This window comes from Rhinopithecus roxellana, chromosome 1 (assembly GCF_007565055.1).
Source record: "Rhinopithecus roxellana isolate Shanxi Qingling chromosome 1, ASM756505v1, whole genome shotgun sequence".
NCBI lineage: Eukaryota > Metazoa > Chordata > Mammalia > Primates > Cercopithecidae > Rhinopithecus > Rhinopithecus roxellana.
This window is the reverse complement of record NC_044549.1, coordinates 62,006,727-62,026,537: the sequence shown is the minus strand read 5'-3', so window position 1 is coordinate 62,026,537 and position 19,811 is coordinate 62,006,727. Positions and strand designations below refer to the sequence as shown.

Here is a 19,811-nt window from a genome sequence, read left to right as displayed (position 1 = left end):
CCCCTTTGCTCAAATGAGAGAAGAGCAAATATATAGGATCTTTGGGCGACGGTTTATTCTCCTGTTGTGCACAGATTTCCAGTTTTAGTTGGAACCTGCAGTCCCTGATGAGAAAACAGGAAACTTACAGTCCTAACCTTATTGAAATCTCTGCCGGGTTTAGTCACAAGTCTGAGACGACTCCTTCCAATAATGAAGCCATTGTACGCATCATATCTGATCAGTTCTTGAAATGTTTTAGTAAGTCTATCTTACAACATTATAAGAAGATAATCAGCAGCCTTAGAAGGTCCCCATCTGGACTGTAGAGTTCTTTTACTGAAAGATGTTTTGCCTTTTTGAGATAGCTCTCGCATTTCATCATCTGTTCCGCCGAGATGAAGTGCATATGAAAAGTCAGTGACTCTGAATCCATCTGTTGTTATTATTTTCCACTGATAATTGGCTTGAACAATGAAATGTCTGTGTCTGCAGCCTTTGAAACTGTACACCCTGTTTATTTTCTGGAGGTCTCACTGCAACTACGCCCCCCCATCTTTCCCCCTGCATTTTCTCTCAAGCTTACAGTGAGTGGCGCTTGTGTGAGGATGACATCTTTGACTCTGTGCATCAGTATGTGTCACTCAGCATCTAAAGCTTGCATACGGATTTTTGTCACAATCCCTGTGTCTGTGCCATTTGCTCCCGAATCCGGCGCTCTTTCCGCAAGGAGCTTAGCTGGGCCACAATGCATGGATCCCTTACCTGGATTGTCGTCTTTATTTCACCGTCCTCATTAAAATATTAATTTAGGGTACAGTATCTAATACTTATGGAATTAGATGCCACCTATAATTGTATAATATATTCAGTTGCATCCAGGTTTGCATGATACAGAGCATTAATATTGGATTCTACTAACATCACTTCCATTAGCTTACTCAACCAGTATGAGATATAGATGAGCTGGGAAGCATAACTACCCTCAAAACTGCCAAAACAGTCATTAGAAGCTCCATGGGGATGGACAGAGGCTTTCTCACAGTGATATAATGATTAAATTTTGTTCTATGGTTTATTTGCAGCAAGGTTAGATCGCTATCGTCTATGGACGTGGGTTATCTAACGCCTTATTTGGAAGGTCATTTCAAGGCAAAAGAGTGGAGAAAATGAGCATCTTCAGTTTCTGTGGTCACCCCTCTTAGAGAACCTGTGTTTTATTCCCTGGGTCTTTGGGTATCTTTTTATTTTGTTTGTCTTTTCTCCATGCTCTGCCATAATATATGTTTGAAATGAGTTTTGTGTTTGTTGATTTGTTTGTAAATATATTTTAAAACTTTTCAGTGATGATCTTCACCTTTTACAGTAGAACGATTTGGCCAGAAAACAGTTTTGTGTTAATAAATTAAAATTGCTTTTGAAATAGAAAGCTGCCGTATTTCCCTTGGCTAGGATAATCACAGCATTCTCGAAGGCTGTGAAGGATCTGTGACCTATCCTTTTTAGTCCAAACACAGTAACAATATAGACACATCCTATAGCACAGCCTTGCTGGATTTGGCCCCAGAGTACTGTATGGCATTAGTAAGTAGTAGACGAACATAATCTTATTTATGTTTCAATCGAAATCATTTAATACTGCAAAAGTTATTAAAAAATAATTAAGTTACTAAGACCAACATGTAGCTGGAACATAGAATGAGAGGTCAGTGTGAGCTGATTCCGTAAGCTGAGAAAAGGCAGTGGTGAATTCCTAACATTGGCATGTTTTTCCTCTTGCTTAAATTCCTGGATTGTAAGGACAAATTATGTTGAGGTATGGCATATTTTCTGCCGAAATGGAGAAAATTGTTGACTGTAATTATGTTATTTAATTGAAATTATAAGTGGTTGAGGCCACTCAGTTAAAAGCATCCTTTCTAATATAGGGGTAATGTTTTTAAATGAGTGGTCATGGATTGGTGACATTTGAAAGGCAGGCATTTGGGATATATTTTTGGAAAACTCGAATTATTTTCCTTAAATGATTAGTGAACTAGAGAGTATAGTTAAGTAGCATTTTTTGGCTTATTCTCTTTAATTAGATATGCATGAATGTATTATGTGTGAGTATATATGCACATATATATGTATATGTGTGTATATTTTTATATGTACACTTTATATACATATATCAAACAGATCTTTGTAGGTACAGAGTCACAGGTATCAATTTACAATGTGACAAAGCAGAGAAACAAGACGCGTATCTCTGACAATTGTGACTAAACAAACTGATTGTTTAAAACTCTCATTGAATGTTAGAGATTGAAATGCAACCTAGAGTAGAACTCCAGGGATGGGTATACTACAAGTTCTTTTTGGAGTAGCTGGAGATACAACAATAGCACTCCCCCCGCCACCCCCCACGAGTGAGTTCTTAATTACTAATGAATACAATTCATTTTAATTGTTATTATAGCAACATAACATTTAACTGTCTCCTGTTTAGTAGTGTCCCCTGGAATAGGCAGTGTCTCCTGTCAGAGCGAGGACAGGTAGAAGGCACAGCGGGCGTCTGATTGAGCCAGTTATTCATTTGCTGAGTGTTTGTGTTTATGCAAAGGGGCCTCTTCCTGCATATTTAATCTAGAGTAAGGCAGTGGCTTTTGTTGTGTTTAGCCCACATACCTTCAGTCCTTCCTCACACTGCCGCCAGCCTGGGAGCCCTGAGAGCCAGCAGGCTTCCAAGCGCCTGTAGTTTCTCCCTTACAAACTCTCAACTTTCTTCCGTTGTGTGAAAATTGACTCTCCCGCCCCAAAGCTTTGCCTCCTCACCATGAACGGGTAAGTGTGTGTGAAGCCAAGGCTGACACTTTTGTTTCATTTTACTAATGTTGAGAGGGTACTTTGCTGCCCTTCTGGGCGCCTCCTGAAAGCAGCCCTGGTTCCTGGGCCGTTGTCAGCTTCTGGCTGCATTGAAATAGACAAGTACAGGTGCCTCTTAGGAAATGTGGCTGAATTTTGGACTCGCAGAGAAAGGCTCGTGAGGACTAGAGGGAATTAAAAAGAAAAGAGAGAGAGAGAGCAGCTTTATTATTCTTTGTCCTAACAAATCCTGTTTTGTAACTATCCTGCAGATAATGCTGCCATTGTTTGCTAAAAAGCCTTCAAACAGTGTGTAAGACTGAACTGTAAGAAAACAGAAACTCTGCCGCTGTATTGTCTATACCCGGGCCAGGGTCCTCCCCGAAGGTCTGTGCCGGAATAGGAAAGGTTTTCTTCTGTGGAAATCGAATCGTCTCTTCATTGATATTAATAGCACACTAGAGATGTTGGCCATGATGCTCAGAGAGGCGGTCGGGAGGGAAGGAAATCTGATCTTGCTGGGGGGAAAATGACAGCCTCTTGGCCCCACGGTGGAGGAGACATCATCCAGGCTCTGTGTGCATAATGGCATCCTGGCTTAACTGTTTGCTCTAGGAATTTTAATCTTGAGCTGTTTGTTTTACTATCTGGGGTCTTGCTATTTTTTGTTCCTGTACTGTCTTTAGAAAGCACCATATTCAGGGGCTAATCCAGTCTTTTTTTAAAGTGAATTTTTAAAAAAGGACTCAGAGAAATTCATGTACTGTACACTTAGATCATTCTGGGGTACGATGGGGGTATTCTGCTTTCTTTTTGAGGGTAGAGTGTTATTTCAAAAATAAGTTGCCACAATTAACAAGGATGAACCATCCAAGGAAGAGATGTCCTGTGTGAAGATATTTCAGGGTGTGGGAATTATGTCCAGGCTCTAAAAGAAGGAGTTTTCCTGACCAGTTAACTGTTGCCTCTGTTTGAGTAACTCTTTTCAACAGAAGAGTGTGCTGTTCCCCCGCAGGTTGGAAACTGTGAGAATTTAAATAAAATTTCATCAACCTTATTAAAATATGTAGGGACTTGTGTCTTCTTGGGTACAAATCAGTCTAGAGACTTAGAAGCATTTATTAACAGTGAGGCTGCTGAAGGTTTTTAATAACAAAATTACAAATACTCTATCTAATTGTAAGTATATGACTTTTATACTTGGTTTTTAAGGGGAAAAATACTTTTTTTTGAGGCAAAGTAACTCCGTCAGAGCACCTTCTGTGATTAGCGCTATTGTATTCTTAAATTTTGATTGATAGAGATAATAGTTTTCACTTAAAAATACAGACAGGTACTTTAACTTTCCATGACAATAGCTATTTGCATTTCTTTTATCTTTTTGTTTAACATTTGTGGGGGTTGGGATGGATTTGATTATTAACTCTTATTGCACACTAAAGGTGAATCTAAAACAAAGGCTTTGTTAGAGCTTCAAAGGGAAAACAGCAAATATTGTTTTTAGGTTTCAACATTTAAAGGCTGTTAAAGGATACCTATAAAATATTTTCACATGACCACGGCCAGGGTTTTCCTTTTCTGTAAGGTAGGAGAGAGTCATTTTTCCAAATGCGATGGGCCGATGTGGAGTTAGTGGGGGGCTGCCAGTCTGAAGTAATTTCATGGGCAAGCATCGACTGGGGTTTACTGCACCACGTGGCTTCATGTATAATATTTTAGGTTTTTGCTCTACTAGAATGGACTCCAAAGTTAGGTACTGTGATCTGATGAGGGCCCCAGAGGATGAGGAGAAAGGAAGTAAAATGTTACTTGCAGGGATAGGAGGGAGATTTGGAGAATGATGGATTCAAAGTCACACATTTCTTTGATAGAGACAAGTAAAAGAAGTGTAGTGTTTGTGAAGCTGCAAGCCTGGGTAGCGTCCAACTTTGCCTCTGGTCTCAGAGACCCCGACTGCACAGCAGCTTCTTCCTTCCTTTTCTTTCCTGTTTCCTTCCTTTATTCTTTTCCTTTCTTTTTCCCCTCTGTTTTTCTCTATTTTTTCCTTTCTCCCCTTTTTATTTTCTTCTTTCTTTTCTTTCTTCATTCTCTACCTTCCCCACTTTTTTTTTTTTTTTTTTTTTTGCAAATCTGACTCAGTATTTGAAGTCTTAACGGCATAGAACAAACTTTGAGATTGATTTTGGAGTAGATTTTCTTAAATACAGAAGATAAAGTGACCCTTGTCTTATATATTTCAATAGTCAAATATATGTCGATATCCTTCTACTTTCTAAGAAGTCATTGAAAAACAAGATATTAAAGCCCACAGGAGATAAGATTCCCTATTTAAAGAGGCAGCAAATTCTTGGAAATTGGCTTATTTGGACCAGTTTTTGCCAATGAGTACAAGCCGTTTGATTGGAGGATTTGAGGGTGTGGGAAGTTTGAACCATGTTCCTTCCTCAGTTTCCTAATAAGAAAGTGTCCTCTAGCCATAGACCTACTGAACTGCCCGCCTAATCACCACCCAGGGGCTCACTTTGCTCATCTTTGCATCTTTAATAAGACTGGCACACAATAGGTTCTCAGCCAGTATTGGGTAGGCTGAAGGTTGAGATGAACTATGTTGGGCATACTTCAGAGTTGCTTTTGCACAATTATATAAAATTAAGTATAATGGAGAAATCTTGATGCAGATAATTTATTTTAGCTGTCAAGAAAGGGAAGGGGAAAATACTATAAACGGGAAAAAAAGAGCTGATATTGTTCATTTTCAGTTTTGTGAAATGAGATTGCACCTCCACATTTACCTTCAACTCAGTTCCAGGCAGGATATACTAGTGGACAACTGTGTATTATATGTCACACAGATTAAATTAAGGGCAAAATATACCCATAGAAAGTATGATATTGAAACACTATAATAATCTGAGGGTTCTTTAGAATAACAGTCCTAATTCGGGAGGAGGGGTGGTTGGGGAGGCAGAGAAAGAGGAATGTACGTTTAGTGTCTGACCCTAGAGTTCGCCGTAGAAATTTGGTGTCCTGGACATGGTTTTTGTGGTCACTGTGTAGCTTCAGGTAGATGACACTATTGCAATCAATAGCGAAGAGGCCACGGAACAATTCTAGTGTTCACAGAATCTTAACTGTTGCAGAGAATGACATAAAGGAAAATAAGTAATTTCTGTTTACCGTATCCTTGGCTCACTTTTAAAACCTAAAACCAGTAGGAAACTTAAAAAAGGAAGAGAAAAAGAAAAAAAACAAAACAAACAAAAAAAAAAAAACGCAATTCGTATGGAGACAGCATTTTTTAAAAGAAGACAAGTGGGCTGGAGGGGAATGTATTTCTTTTATCTTTTTTTTTCTAACCTAAAAGCTTTGTATAATCATTTAATTTTAGTTTTGGTGCTTGTGCTGCCGGTAAGCACACAGGTAAATAGTTGATCTATTTGATAAGTAAAAGTGATTTAAAGAAAATAGCGAATATAGTATTGGAAAGGGAAGTTTTATGCTTTGGAAAAAATGAAACGCATATTTTTCTGCTAGTTGTTGGTTTCCAATTCTTCTAAGCTAGTAATGAGGCAGACTCGGGCCCCAGTACTACCCCCTAATTTTCTTGTCTATTATATTGACACATTTCATTTAATTTAGCATGATGGCAAACAGCTGTTGAGCTATTAATCTTTTCTCAGCAAAACTAGAAAAATGTCTTTTAGATTACTTTGTTAATGTATACCTTTTCTAAAAATGAAAATCAACAGAAATAAATTAATGAGTGGCCAATCGTGCATGTGCACCAAAATTTATGGAACTTCAAAATAGAGAAAGATAGAGATTATATCCTACTGCCAATGTTTTATGTGTAAGTGAAAATTAAATGTGGTCAGTTTAGTATTTATAAATTGGAGGGTCAGTTGTATGATTTTGTTGTAATTCTTCCCCCAGTATCCCTAGGGGAAAAAAATGATACTTGTAAAATCTGAGGCTGAAGCAGCTTCTATTTTTGTTCTGTGTTCACTTATACACTATACTGTGTAGATAGGTGAGTAGAAAAACAGGTCTGGTGTTTACCTGAAAATATTCTGCAAGTTCAAATGCAGCACTGGAGATAACTTTATTCAAAGTAGGCATTTTCAGCAGCTTTTTTAAAAAATTAAATTTTAATGAGGTCCAGTTGTTTGCCAGGCCTATATGATAGCAAACCTCATCTGCATTGCAAAGTCTAATACTATAGGTCTGACTGCCAAACATGCAAAAATAGACACAGCTCAATAGATAAACATATAAATTAGTTTACAGTGCATGTATTGGAGAACATCTCAAGTAAAAAGGAGAGAGAAAAAGGCATTCTTGCTTTGAATTGAGTAGGATCTGCCAAAGTTCACTTGCTTTACATTTAAGATTTGATGAGTGGTAGATGTAGAAATTTCTGTGTGTGCTTTGTATGTACAGAGCTCTGATTTGTGTAGAGTGGGGCTCTGCAGATCTTAGCTCTACCTTGAGGACCTGACCATCTTTGCTCTGTTTTTCTTTCTTATCATCGCTTGCCCTGAAATAGACTTCTCACCACTGGAGAAACCAATCTTGGGGACATACATCAGCAGTAAAGCACACGATTTTCATTTTCAATTTGAATTGTTTTGTGTAAAAACAAAAAGGTTTTGGTCAGGCTGCAAAATAGTAATTTTAAGTCCCAGAGCTAGGGTTTTTCCCCACCCAAATGGTGAACATTTATGGTGAAAACCTCCAATTTCCTCTTACAGTAAACATGAAAATTATGATTTCACTCAGAGCCTGCATCTTTTTCCAATCTTAATGGCAAGAATCTGCATACACTTGCTTGTGGAAATGTCATAAATTGGCCTTGGATCAATTCCTCAAAGATAGTACACACCAAAGTGCCACTTTCAAATTTTTAGCCCTTGTGAAATAAGATTTTACTCTTCTCAATGATGTTTGCCTTTCCACATTCAGGGCTGACAGCAGAGGGATAAGCAGGGATATATTCCTGTAAAATTAAACCACTTCATTACATATTATTCTGAAGAGTGAGCAAAAAGATATGAACGTTTTAGTAAAATGATGGTATGATTTCGCCACCTTAAAAATTATATGAGCATTTGGTCAATGGATATGGAATGAATCCTGTACCCTCTTAGTAACTTGATCTAAATTAATAAACAAATGTTTTTCTTTTCACTTGTGCCATATGTTGATCCCAGTTACATGGGCAGAAAGAGGCAGCTTGTAATGTTTCTTAAAGGATTAAGCACTGTTTTGCATACGGGAGTATGCAGATGCAGGAGTATATGTGGGGTAAAATGTGTTCCATGGTTTCTTTGTGTTTTAGGAAGCTTGATTTCAATTGTTTGTTTCATGTGACATGAACCTTTTTTATTTAACTTAGTAGCTCCCGTAGATACATGCGAAGAGAAAAACATTATGTGAACAGCTTTCACTAGCAATTAACTCCCTGCCCCTCCCCAAACTGAAAATGGTGCTGCTTTCATTCATTTTGAAAGGTCCAAAGTGGCAGAAAGCATGTTGTCTACAAGACCTAACTCTCTTCCAAAAGGGAAAAAAATAAGTCTCTGCTTTAATGAAATGAGGGATGTTGTGGATGTTAACCAAACAGAGACACGTTCAAGTGGCAGTCTGGTTTCCAAAAACAAAGGCCTACGAGTCACATATTATTCTACATGAAAATCAATTGATAGACAACAAGATGAGAAAAAGTTGATACACAACATTTGAAATGTTTCACTTGACTTTTTCCCCCCAAGTCGATTTTGTTGTCTTGAAGAGCTCAAAGGCATATGGTCCAGATAAGTAGAGATTCTTGGGACTTGTTTTTATTAACCCTGAAAGTCATTTGCCATTAAATAGAATTGAGTTCTTTTGTTGTTTCGCTTGTGTCTGTCCTTGGCAGAGGTGGTTGCTACTTCTCTTGACATTCAGATTTTGATGTTCTCTTTTGTTTTCAGGGTAAGACGTGACCTTTTGAGGTGACTATAACTGAAGATTGCTTTACAGAAGCCAAAAAAGGTAAATGCAAATGTGATTAGTGAAGTTATATCCAGGGCTGTGTCTTTTGCCTTCCAGGCATTTTAATTCAGTTGTTTTTTGGTCTGTGTTTGTCAAATAAACATGTATTTATTTGCGTGTGAGTACATATGTGGTGTATTTTTGGAAGTCCTAAGAAAAACGGTTGCCCTTAAGAAATGTTCTACAGATTCACATTTTCCCCCCAAATATTATCAAACTCTTCTCTTTTTGTTGAAGCTGAACTTATTTTTATTTTTTAAATTTATGTTTTGCTTGTTGACTTGGTAGGTTTAAAGTTAGAAAGGAATATTCACATCACAAAAGTGGTGATTCATAAAATTAACTTGCTGCAAACAAGAGTAATGCCTGTTAGTATTGTGTGCTGAAGTGGTGTCATCCGATTGATGTTCATCTGGCGGCTTTATAATCACCTTCTTTCAGAAATTAACAGTCAGGCACCATAGCAACACGCCACATTGGTGTAACTGCTGAGCAGTGTGAGGCATATCCCTGTAATGTCAGCACTAGGCTGCCTTGTTCTCTTGACCTTGCTTGAAAATCAAATGAGTACTTGATTTTAAAATTAGAAGTTTTCAGAGAGACTAATGTAGCTTAATGAATTAAAGCCAAATTTAATTTTTTCAAATTCATTTTTGGGAGGGGGAATGAAAAAGTACTCCAGTTAAAATGGTTATGGATGCTACATATTTACTTGATTTCAGAAGTACCTCTCTGATAAAGGCGGTGATCATCTTACACAAAATAATTCTTCCGGTCATTTTAACATCTGATATTTCTCAAGCAGTAGCATCTTCGTTTCATTTAGAATTTTGGCCTTTAATAGTTCCATTTGATTTAGTAGATTTGTGTCTGTTTAAAAACAGGGTACCTGCCCGCATGGTTGAACAAAGCCTTTGCTCAGATTTTACTGAAGTTTATGTGTTTGTCAAATACAGACTTCTTATTGAGTTGAACAGAGTTTTTTTGTGGAACTTTCATAATGTGAAGAATCGTTGATCAGTTTTTGATAAATCTCACCTGGGGCTTGGGGGGGTTCTAGAATGCATATATGTAAAGGGTATGGATTTGTTTTTGTAGTTGCATTCTGGCACATTTAATTTGGGCCAGAAAAATCAGACTTCCATCATTTCACCATCTATATTGTTTGAATGAAACCTTTGCAGGATCTACCTAATTGTATTTCAAAGAGGACAAACATATGTTTCAGATGTTTCGGCATGGAAGGAATTGATTCCCAACCAGTAATTGGGATTATCAGGTCACAACAAAACACTTCCCTTTGCTGAGGCTCAATTTTCTTTTTCTTTTTCTTTCTTTTTTTTTGAGACGGAGTCTCGCTGTATTGCCCAGGCTGAAGTGCAGTGGCAGGATCTTGGCTCACTGTAACCTCTGCCTCCCAATTTCAAGTGATTCTCCTGCCCCACCCTCCCGAGTAGCTGGAATTACAGGCACCTGCCATCACACCCAGCTAATTTTTGTGTTTTTAGTAGAGACGGGGTTTTACCATGTTGGTCAGGCTGGTCTCAAACTCCTGACCTCGTGATCCGCCCACCTCAGCCTCCCAAAGTGTTGGAATTACAGGCATGAGCCACCGCACCTGGTCTGAACTTTCTAATCTTTAAAAGGAAGGCATTAATCTATATCAGGGGTCTGCAAACTTTTTCTGTCAAGGGCCACATAGTAAATATTTTCTATTTGTAGGGGCATTCAGCCTCTGTTGCAGTTACTCAACAAGGCAGTAATTTGCTGTCTCTTGGTCTCTGTAATCTCACAGAGTGATCTCAATCCAAGATGCTCCTCATGCAAAGTGGTGCCACATGTTTAACTCATCTCCTACTGTCAGCAGAGGTTTCTGGCAAAGCTGAAAATTATGATTAAACAGGCCAGGCATGGTGGCTCATGCCTGTAATCCCTGCACTTCGGGAGGCTGAGGTGGGTGGGTCACCTGAGGTCAGGAGTTCAAGACCAGCGTGGCGAAACATGGTGAAACCCCGTCTCTACTAAAAATACAAAAATTAGCTGGACGTGGTGGCGGGCTCCTGTAATCCCAGCTACTCAGGAGGCTGAGGCAGGAGAATCGCTTGAACCCAGGAGGTGGAGCTTGCAGTGAACCAAGATTGCACCACTGCACTCCAGCCTGGGAGACAGAAGGAGACTCTGTCTCCAAAAAAAAAAAAAAAAAAAAAGATTAAACAAAGCTGAAAAAGTGGTAGAAAAGATGAAAAGTTTAGCCTGAGAGTTGGCTTATCCATACAGCTCCAAATACAACCTTCACTGTTGGGTTTTCATTTGTTGTTTGTATTGGTTTTGTATTTTTTGTAATCACCTGTAAGCATGAATTATTTTTCTTCTGACTCAATGTCTTTATAATGTCCATTCTTTCACCTATTACCTGAAAATGGAAATACAGTCCCCACCCCCCAAATTCTGTAATATTATTGAAAGTTAAAAATATCATAGGTCAAGGGAAAATTTGGAAAGAAATGTTTCCAGAAATTTGTGATTGGCATTGCCTGAGAAAGATAGTCCATATTACAAAAAAAAAAAAAAGTTTTCTTCATAATCACTATCAAGTGCATGATCTATTATAGTATTTAATATTGTGCAAATAAGGCCCTTCCTTGTAAAATTTCTTGATCATAAAAGTATTTTATGTGCTCAGTCTCTATAGTTGTTCTCTACTTTCAGCTTTTTTTGTTGTCTGTTTTTGTTCTATATACATTGTCTTTGTCTGTTCGGTGTTGCTAGAAAGGAATACCTGAGGCTGGGTAATTTATAAAGAAAAAAAATTTATTTGGTTCATAATTCTGCAGACTGTACAAGAAACATGCGCCGGCATCTGCTTCTAGTAAGGACCTCAGGAGCTTCCAGTCATGGCAGAAGGGGAAGTTTGGAAGAGGCGTGTCACATGACAAGAGAAAAAGGAAGCTTGGAGGGAAGGGGAGCCAGGCTCTTTTTAACAACCAGATTTCTCATGAACTAATAGAGCAAGAACTCAGTCATTACTTTGGGGAAGACACTGAGCCGTTTGTGAGAGATCTGCCCCCATGACCCAAACACCTTCTATTGGCCGGTCCTCTGACAATTGGGGATCAGATTTCAAGATGAGATTTGGAGGGGATGGATTTCCAAAGTATATCATACATCATCTTCAGTATTCCTACTCCAAGTGAACATTTCATTACTTGACCCTTGTTCTTTTACAGTATCCATTCCATCTGTGTTTTGATGCTAATTTCAAATTTTAGGGAAAAATAAGTTAGGGTATATAGACTGAAGTAATATACATAATTTTTACTTTTGAACAAGGTAAAAGATCTTTCAACGACTAATTTGTATATATCTTGATCTCTTATCTAGAAAGAAATAAAAGGGAAATATACAATTTAAAAAGATGTTTCAAGTGAGTATAGTGGTTAGCATTTCTTCCTGATGAGTAAGCCTTAAATGAGAAGACCTTGCCATCCAGCAATGGACAAAAAAATCAGCAGCATCTTTCACACTGCAAGAAGCATGTAGACTTCAGATGCCAGGAGCTTCTCAGTAAATAACACGCCCCAAATTTGAAACCTGGGAGTTATTAACAGTCAGTATAGATGCACAGAAATATGCCTACAGAGGTACTATGGGAATAACTGATTATATACATAAAAGTAGCCAGGCAAATTCAGAAAACCAGATGAAGCGATTTTGAAAATTTAGATTCTAAGGTCTGAAGAGTCATAAATAACAGTCATCATACTTGGTAGTGATATAACAATTTTCTTCCAACTAGATCTGAGTGCTTTACAAAATGGGTCTGGTTGCTGGCATTCGTAAGAGGTAGCTGGCAATTCTTAAAATCCCCACTTTACAGACTGGAAAAACGGTCCCGTTGATGATAAATAGTTTACCTAAGGTCATCCAGAATGTCAAGATGGAAACTAAAGAGAGACGCACTGGTCACAATTTTACGGATGTCATTCTAATATGGTTGCCTTGGTTTGGTGATCTAATAAAGGTTTATGTGGCATTTTCCCCTGCCTCCCTTCACCATTGACAATTTACGCGCGTGCATTTGCTTAAAATTCAAATCCAGTTTGTAAAATTCGTCATCTTATATTCAATTCTGAATGGCATTGAGAGTTGAAGATAATCATCAAGACCGTATAGATTACAATTAAAATGGTTATTTTTAAACATTAGGTATCTCCAAGCTTCACATTTTATGTGTTGGTTCAGTTTCTTTTTAAAGTCAAGTTATTTGAGAGAAAATTAAAAAACAATCAAAAGGAAGTATAATCATTGCAATTTCCCCCCCATCCCTAATTTGAGCTGTTTTATGTTAGATGAAGGAATATAAATGCATCCTTATAGATAACATTCATGGTGTCTTACCTATTATAAATTATTTCTTGGTGAAAAATAAAGCTAAAATGCAATTCATTTATTTGAAGTATAAGTTCCTTTAAAAGTATATATGTAAGTGATTTGAATATTTACCTAAAGACAACAGCAATTCTGAGCTAAACCCATTCAAAACTACCTTTTTATAGTAGTTAGCATTTGAATTATGTGATTGTTAATTAAGGAAGATGTTATGAAGACAGTGTAAGCAGTCGTCATTGAGTTACCAGATGACTGTATTGGCTGGAATGTGATCAGTCAATTCAGTTAAGCATCGAAATGCTCCCTGACCGCCTCCCCCTTCCCGCACACACATACAGTATACTCATGCCTGGGTTGTAACAGTCAGGGTAAAGACTAGGCTGGTGTAACAAAGAGACCCAGTGTAAAATAGCTTAAATAAAATAGAAGCCTACTTCACTCATGAAACAGCCTGACCAATGTAGCTTGTCTGGGCAGATTCTTTCTGTCTGTGCTCTCCTCCCTTCGGGCTTTGTCCTTATCATAGGGTTGAAGCTATGTTGTTGCCGCACCGTGGAGATGTCCAAAGCAAGCAATTTTCTTGTAATCAAAAGAGTTAAACGTTGTATACATCCCACTCATTGTTACTTACCAGATTATGGTCATAAGGCCCAGCAAGCTTTGAGGGCTGCTGGGAAATGTCTCTACCTGGGTGGCCAGGAGCCTGGGGAGAATTGGCAAACAGATTTAAGGGGACAAGTAGAATACAAGTACTTCATTGATTCAGTTACTCCAATCTAGTAATTTCATTCATTCATACATACAGATGTATGTACATACATATATTAATTCTTACTGCAGGTATTTATTGGTGGGTGTGGGCTAGGTCCTGAGATTATAGGACCGTGTAAGAAGGACATGGTCTCTGTCCTCACAGAGTTGATATTCTGGAGGGGCAGGCATACATGAATGATGATGATGATGATGATGATTGGTGTTAGGAAGGGTAATTATTGGTTGATTTGAGAAGTGTTCTAAAACAAGGAGCCCAGGATGTCAGGAATTATGTGTTTTAACATCGTATGGAAGTTATGTGAGATTAACTTGATTTCCTTGTATGCTGTTGTGAATGTTATCAGGCATGTTAATTTTTTGTTAACAGAATAATTGAGATATAATTCACATACAATACAGTTCACCCATTTAATGTGTACTTACTTTTCAGTAGTTCTTAATGTGTTCAGAGTTGCAACCATCTAGTTCAGTTTTAGAATATTTCATCACCTAAGAAAAAAACCTTAGTAACTATTAGCTCTTACACTGCGTTCTCACTCCACCCATCCCCTGATAACAATGAATATGCGTTCTGTTTGTGTAGATTTACTTAGTCTGGATGTTTCATAGAAATGGAATCCCACATCCTTTTGTGACTGGATTCTTTCACTTAGCAAAATGTTTTCAAGGTTCATCCAGGCATTTAAAATTTTTAACTGTCTTAAAACCTCATAAATTCTTATTTTTAAATCTAAGAGAATGGTTGCTTGAAATATTCTTACAAGGGACAGAACTGGAGAAAAATTACTGTTTTTTATGCTGTGTGTATTTCCATAGACTGACATGGCCTCTCAACAGTTAAACGTCAGAATTTAAATGTTTGCATTTTAAGTTAGCTGTTTTTAAACATTGTTAGCCATAATGCTAAACTAAGTTACTCTGTAAACAAGAGCTGTCTCTCTTGAATGTTAGTTTCAAAGAAAAAAAATTTCTTAAATATTGATTTCCAGAGAAATATGCTCAATAGAGTTCGTTTTCAAGCAGAAGTCACTTGTTGAAATGTACATGAAGGCATATTTAGTAGTAAAGACAATATTTGCAGCAATTATCAAATAACCATATTTTGCACAGTGAACAATCAAAAATACAAAACCAAATAACAAATGGTTTTATCTATCTTTTTTTTTTTTTTTTTATTTAAAGAAATGGGGTCTGGCTGTGTTGCCCAGGCAGGATTGCAGTGGCTGTTCTTAGGTGCGATCATAGCTTACTGCAGCCCTGAACTCCTGGGCTTGAGAGATCTTCCTGCCTCAGCCTCCTGAATAGCTTGGACTGCAGGCTCACACCACTGAACTACTGTATCCATGTATTTTTTTTAAATGATGTTTTTGCTGTCCTATCTGCCAAAGGCACAAATATTCCAACTGCTCACCTTGAGCATTTTAGGAAAAAAAAAAATTCACGTTAGGGGGCAACTTAACAACATACCACAGATGTAGGAAATAGAGCCTTTCCTTGGCAATTCAAAAACCTCTGAAAGACATTTGAAGCTTGACTGTACAAAAACAAAATCTTATAAAAGGTAGCACATCTGTGTTAACCTTGTGGGCATACCCCCTCAGTATCTGGTAACACCAAGGACCTCAAAGAAGCAAATAGTGTACTGATGACAGAATCCTTATTTTATGAGCCCATTTGAAAGTTGAAGCTGTAGTGACAGTTACTAACCAGTGCTAAGTTTGGATTTGAAGTTTGTGGTATCTTTTAAAAAGACTATTGGTGAATGGGACTTTGTGAATATGAAATGAAGATGGATCATTTCAATTTGTTCCTCTCTGCCACTGATTGGACTTCGCATGGGGTCGGGAAGATAAAGGAAAAACATGAAGTCTTTCTGCCCTTGTCAAATTCACTCTTTTTAAGGGTGAAAATTGTGCAAGTCTTCCCTGAATTTTGTATATTAGCATGTATGTAGTATATAATTAAAGGTAATTAGATGTTGTGTTAGTTATCTGAGAGTATGACCAGTTATTTAAAATTACCTTTTAGGCTGGGCACGGTGGCTCACACCTGTAATCCCAGCACTCTGGGAGGCCAAGGCAGATGGATCACTTGAGGTTGGGAGTTCAAGACCAACCTGGTCAACATGGCAAAACCTGGTCTCTGCTGAAAATACAAAAATTAGCTGGGCATGGTGGTGCACACCTGTAGTCCCAGCTACCTGGGAAGCTGAGGCGAGAGAATTGCTTGAACTTGAGAGGCAGAGGTTGCAGTGATCTGAGATCATGCCACTGCACTCCAGCCTGGGCAACAGAGGGGAGACTCCGTCTCAAAAAAATAAATAAATAAAAAGTAAAATAAAATTGCGTTTTAATTAAGAGAACCTCCCATTGTTGGATGGACTGTGATTATTGCAGTCTATGGCTTACCGTGGTACTTTACATGCTCACTCTTTCCTCTAGTCATTTTTTTCTGGAGGTTGGTCTGTTTCCCTTTCAAAGGGTCATCAGCGGTCTCTGGAGGCTGGAGGAAATATCCTAAAAAAACATTCATTAAAGTTTATTTAGACCAGTCATATTCAAAGTGGCCTTTGGAACCAGTTTGTGGGTTAAGGATTTTAGTGTGGTGGCTGGTACCCAAGACTTTAAAAAAATGGAATAAGCGACCAGGCACAGTGGCTTATGCCAGTAATCCCAGCACTTTGGGAGGCTGAGGCAGGTGGATCATGAGGTCAACAGATCAAGACCATCCTGGCCAACATGGTGAAGCCCCATCCCTACTAAAAATACACAAATTAGCTGGGTGTGCTGGCGCACACCTGTAGTCCCAGCTACTTGGGAAGCTGAGGCAGGAAAATCACTTGAACCCAGGAGGCAGAGGTTGCAGTCAGCCGAGATCACACCACTGCACTCCAGCCTGGTGCAAGACTCCATCTCAAAAAAAAAAAAATAAGGAAGAAGCATACGTTACAGTAAAATAAGAAACAAAATCAGAATATGTCAAATGTAGTAAGGATTTTATGTGTATGCAATGAAGCTTTTAAAACACATGAGTCCTGTCTTTGCAATGTGAAGTAGTTCTTTCTGCAGGTTGGATTTATTCCTTCATTTGTTTATTCACACATCTTTATTAAATGCCTGCTGTATGCCAGGCATTGTGCTTGACCTTCCCTGTCCAGCATGGAAGCCACTAGCTACCTGGGGCTGTTGAACACTTGAAATGTGATTAGCCCGAACTTGGATGTGCAGTGTAAAATCTACAAAGTATTTCAAAGTCTTTGTATGGAAAAAAGAGCATGAAATATTTGATAATTTTTCTTCATCGATTATATGTTGAAATGATCGTTTTGGATACATTAGGTTAAATAAAATATTAAAATTAATTTCAGCTGTTTCTTTTTACTTCTAAAAAATGTCACAGTTACTTATGTGGCAGCCATTGTATTTCTGTTAGACAGTGTTGCTGGATATAGCAGTGGACAGCACAGCCACTAAGCTCCTTGCTCATTGCTTTAGAGGGAGTGGACAGCCAGCGAAGCATGATAAACAAGGGCGTGGTGATAGATACTGTAGAGAAAATGTAAAAGGATAAGGGAGGTCACATTGTCAGAGGGAAGGGTTGCTATGTAAATAGGGTGATGGGTGGTCAGGTAAGTCCATGTATGGTGAGCAGAGACGTAGCGTATTCTAAAAAGAGCAAGTCAGCCAGTATGGCCGAAGCAGTGTCCTTAAGGGGAGAGAACAGGTTGGGTATCTGTTATCTGAAATGCTTGGGACCATAAATATTTCTAATTTGGGATTTTTCAGATTTTATAGTATTTGCATTACCAGCTAAGCAACCTTAACCCCAACATCCCAAATCTGAAATGCTCCTGTGAGCATTCCTTTGAGTGTTGTATCTGTGCTCAAAAAGTTTTGGATTTTGAAGCACTTTTGATTGCAGAATATTGGATTAAGGCTACTTAAGTTGTAGTAGGAGACAACGTAAAAGTGTAACAGGGCCAGACTGAGCAGGGCACAGGGAGACCTGTTAGGAGTCCACTATAATAATCCCAGTGAGATAGGATGATGTCCAGGATCACAGTGGCAGGGGAGGTGGTGAGAAGTTGTTGAATTTGGAATTTATTTAAATGTTGAGCCAAAGGTTTTCCTAGTGAAATTGATGGGGAGTTTGAAAAAGTTGCATCACAGATGACTTTTAAGATTTTTGTCTTGAATGATGGGGTATAATCAGTAAGATTCACTGATGAATTGCCTATGGGCAGAAGCAGAGGAGTCAGAAGACAAACAGTTTCTGTTTTAAGGAACTGATAGAAGGTGGTACTCCCATTACTAAAATATTTCAGACAGTGGGTGGGGCAGTTTTGGGGGTAGGGGAGGTAAGCAAGGGAGACCAGGAGTACAGCTGTAGACATGGGAGGTTTGAGCTAGGCACCCAGACTTAGATGCCAAGTGGGCATTTGGATATATAGTCCTGGAAATGTCCTAGTTTGGTCTATAAATTCAGGATTTATAAGCATGTAAGTGATATCTAAAGGCATAAAACTTGCCTGAACTCACCAAAGAAGCAGTAGTGTAGATAAAGAAAAGAAGAACTCCAGGATCTGGGTTCTGACTTAGGGATGCCGAGGTGGGAGGATCTCTTGAGACCAGGAGTTTGAGATCAACCTGGGCAACATAGTGAGACTCTATCTCTACATTAAAAAAAAAAATTGGCTGGGCATGGTGGCGTGTGCCTGTAGTCCCAGCTACACTTGGGAGGCTGAAGCAGGAGGATTGCTCAAGCCCAGGAGTTTGGGGCCACAGTGAGCCACAACTGCATCACTATACTCTAGCCTGAGGGACAGAGTGAGATTCTGTCTCAAAAAAGTAAAATAAAAATAAAAAGCCAACACCATTAAAAGTCTTAGTCTTAGAATATTGAGAACAGGAAAGATCAGAGATGGGATGAAAACTCTGAGATGGTGAACCAGAAACTCATCGAGGAAAGTGTTTAAAGAAGGAGACGAAGCTGAGCATGGTGTCTCATACCTGTAGTTCCAGCTACTCAGGAGGCTGAGGCAGGAGGATTGCTTGAGCCCAGGAGTTTGAGGCTGTAGTGTACTATGATCCTGCCTGTGCATAACCACTTCACTCCAGCCTGGGTGACAGAGTATAGTGACTCTGTCTATAAATAAAAAATAAAAATTAGGTTGGGCATGGTGGCTCATGCCTGTAATGCCAGCACTTTGGGAGGCCGAGGCAGGCTGATCATAAGGTCAGGAGTTCAAGACCAGCCTGGCCAACATGGTGAAACCCTGTCTCTACTAAACATACAAAAACTAGCTGGGCATGGTGGCACATTCCTGTAATCTCAGCTACTCAGGAGGCTGAGGCAGGAGAATTGCTTGAACTGGGACCCGGGAGGCGGAGGTTGCAGTGGGCCGAGATAGCGCCACTGCACTCCAGCCTGGGCTACAGAGCGAGACTCCATCCCAAATAAATAAATAAGTGAGAAGAGAGTTGTCAGCCATATCAAATTCTGCCAAGTGGTCAAAAAAGATGATGACAAAGAACTGCCTGTTGGATTTGTCAATATGGAAGTCATTGATGACCTTAGTAAGAGTTAGTTGTGTTTGAATCTCGCTCCTATCGTATTTACTGGCTTTATATAACTAGCGGTCTGCTGGCTGAACTTACGTGGTTTGTGTTATTTTTCCAGGAATAGTAATTGTTCAACATTCTTGTTTGTTACGGTTACCACATTTTCCCCCACCCCTTGCACTCATTTTTGTGAAGTTTGGGTCATAGTACAACCTGTGAGAGGTGAAA

The 19,811-nt window shown here is 38.8% G+C and overlaps 1 protein-coding gene and 1 long non-coding RNA gene across 8 annotated transcripts in view; one reads left to right on the top strand and one right to left on the bottom strand.

Moving 5' to 3' along the window:
* The window catches only part of FOXP1 (forkhead box P1), a 632,214-nt gene that overhangs the window by 274,428 nt on the left and 337,975 nt on the right, over positions 1–19,811 (top strand). For 6 of the 7 annotated variants that reach the window (XM_030918371.1, XM_030918333.1, XM_030918145.1 and 3 more), the window contains one exon: positions 8,799–8,859. The gene's annotated coding sequence lies outside the window, so the exon portion shown is untranslated. Of the gene's footprint in view, positions 1–2,644; positions 2,806–8,798; positions 8,860–19,811 lie in introns of those variants that run through there. The other variant, XM_010385988.2, reaches the window with a different exon arrangement.
* LOC115893621 lies at positions 2,829–18,770 on the bottom strand. The gene is made up of 5 exons (XR_004053698.1): positions 18,561–18,770; positions 16,044–16,167; positions 12,179–12,236; positions 5,825–5,957; positions 2,829–3,011 (listed from the first exon to the last, which is right to left on the bottom strand). It is a non-coding gene; the product is annotated as an uncharacterized LOC115893621 (long non-coding RNA).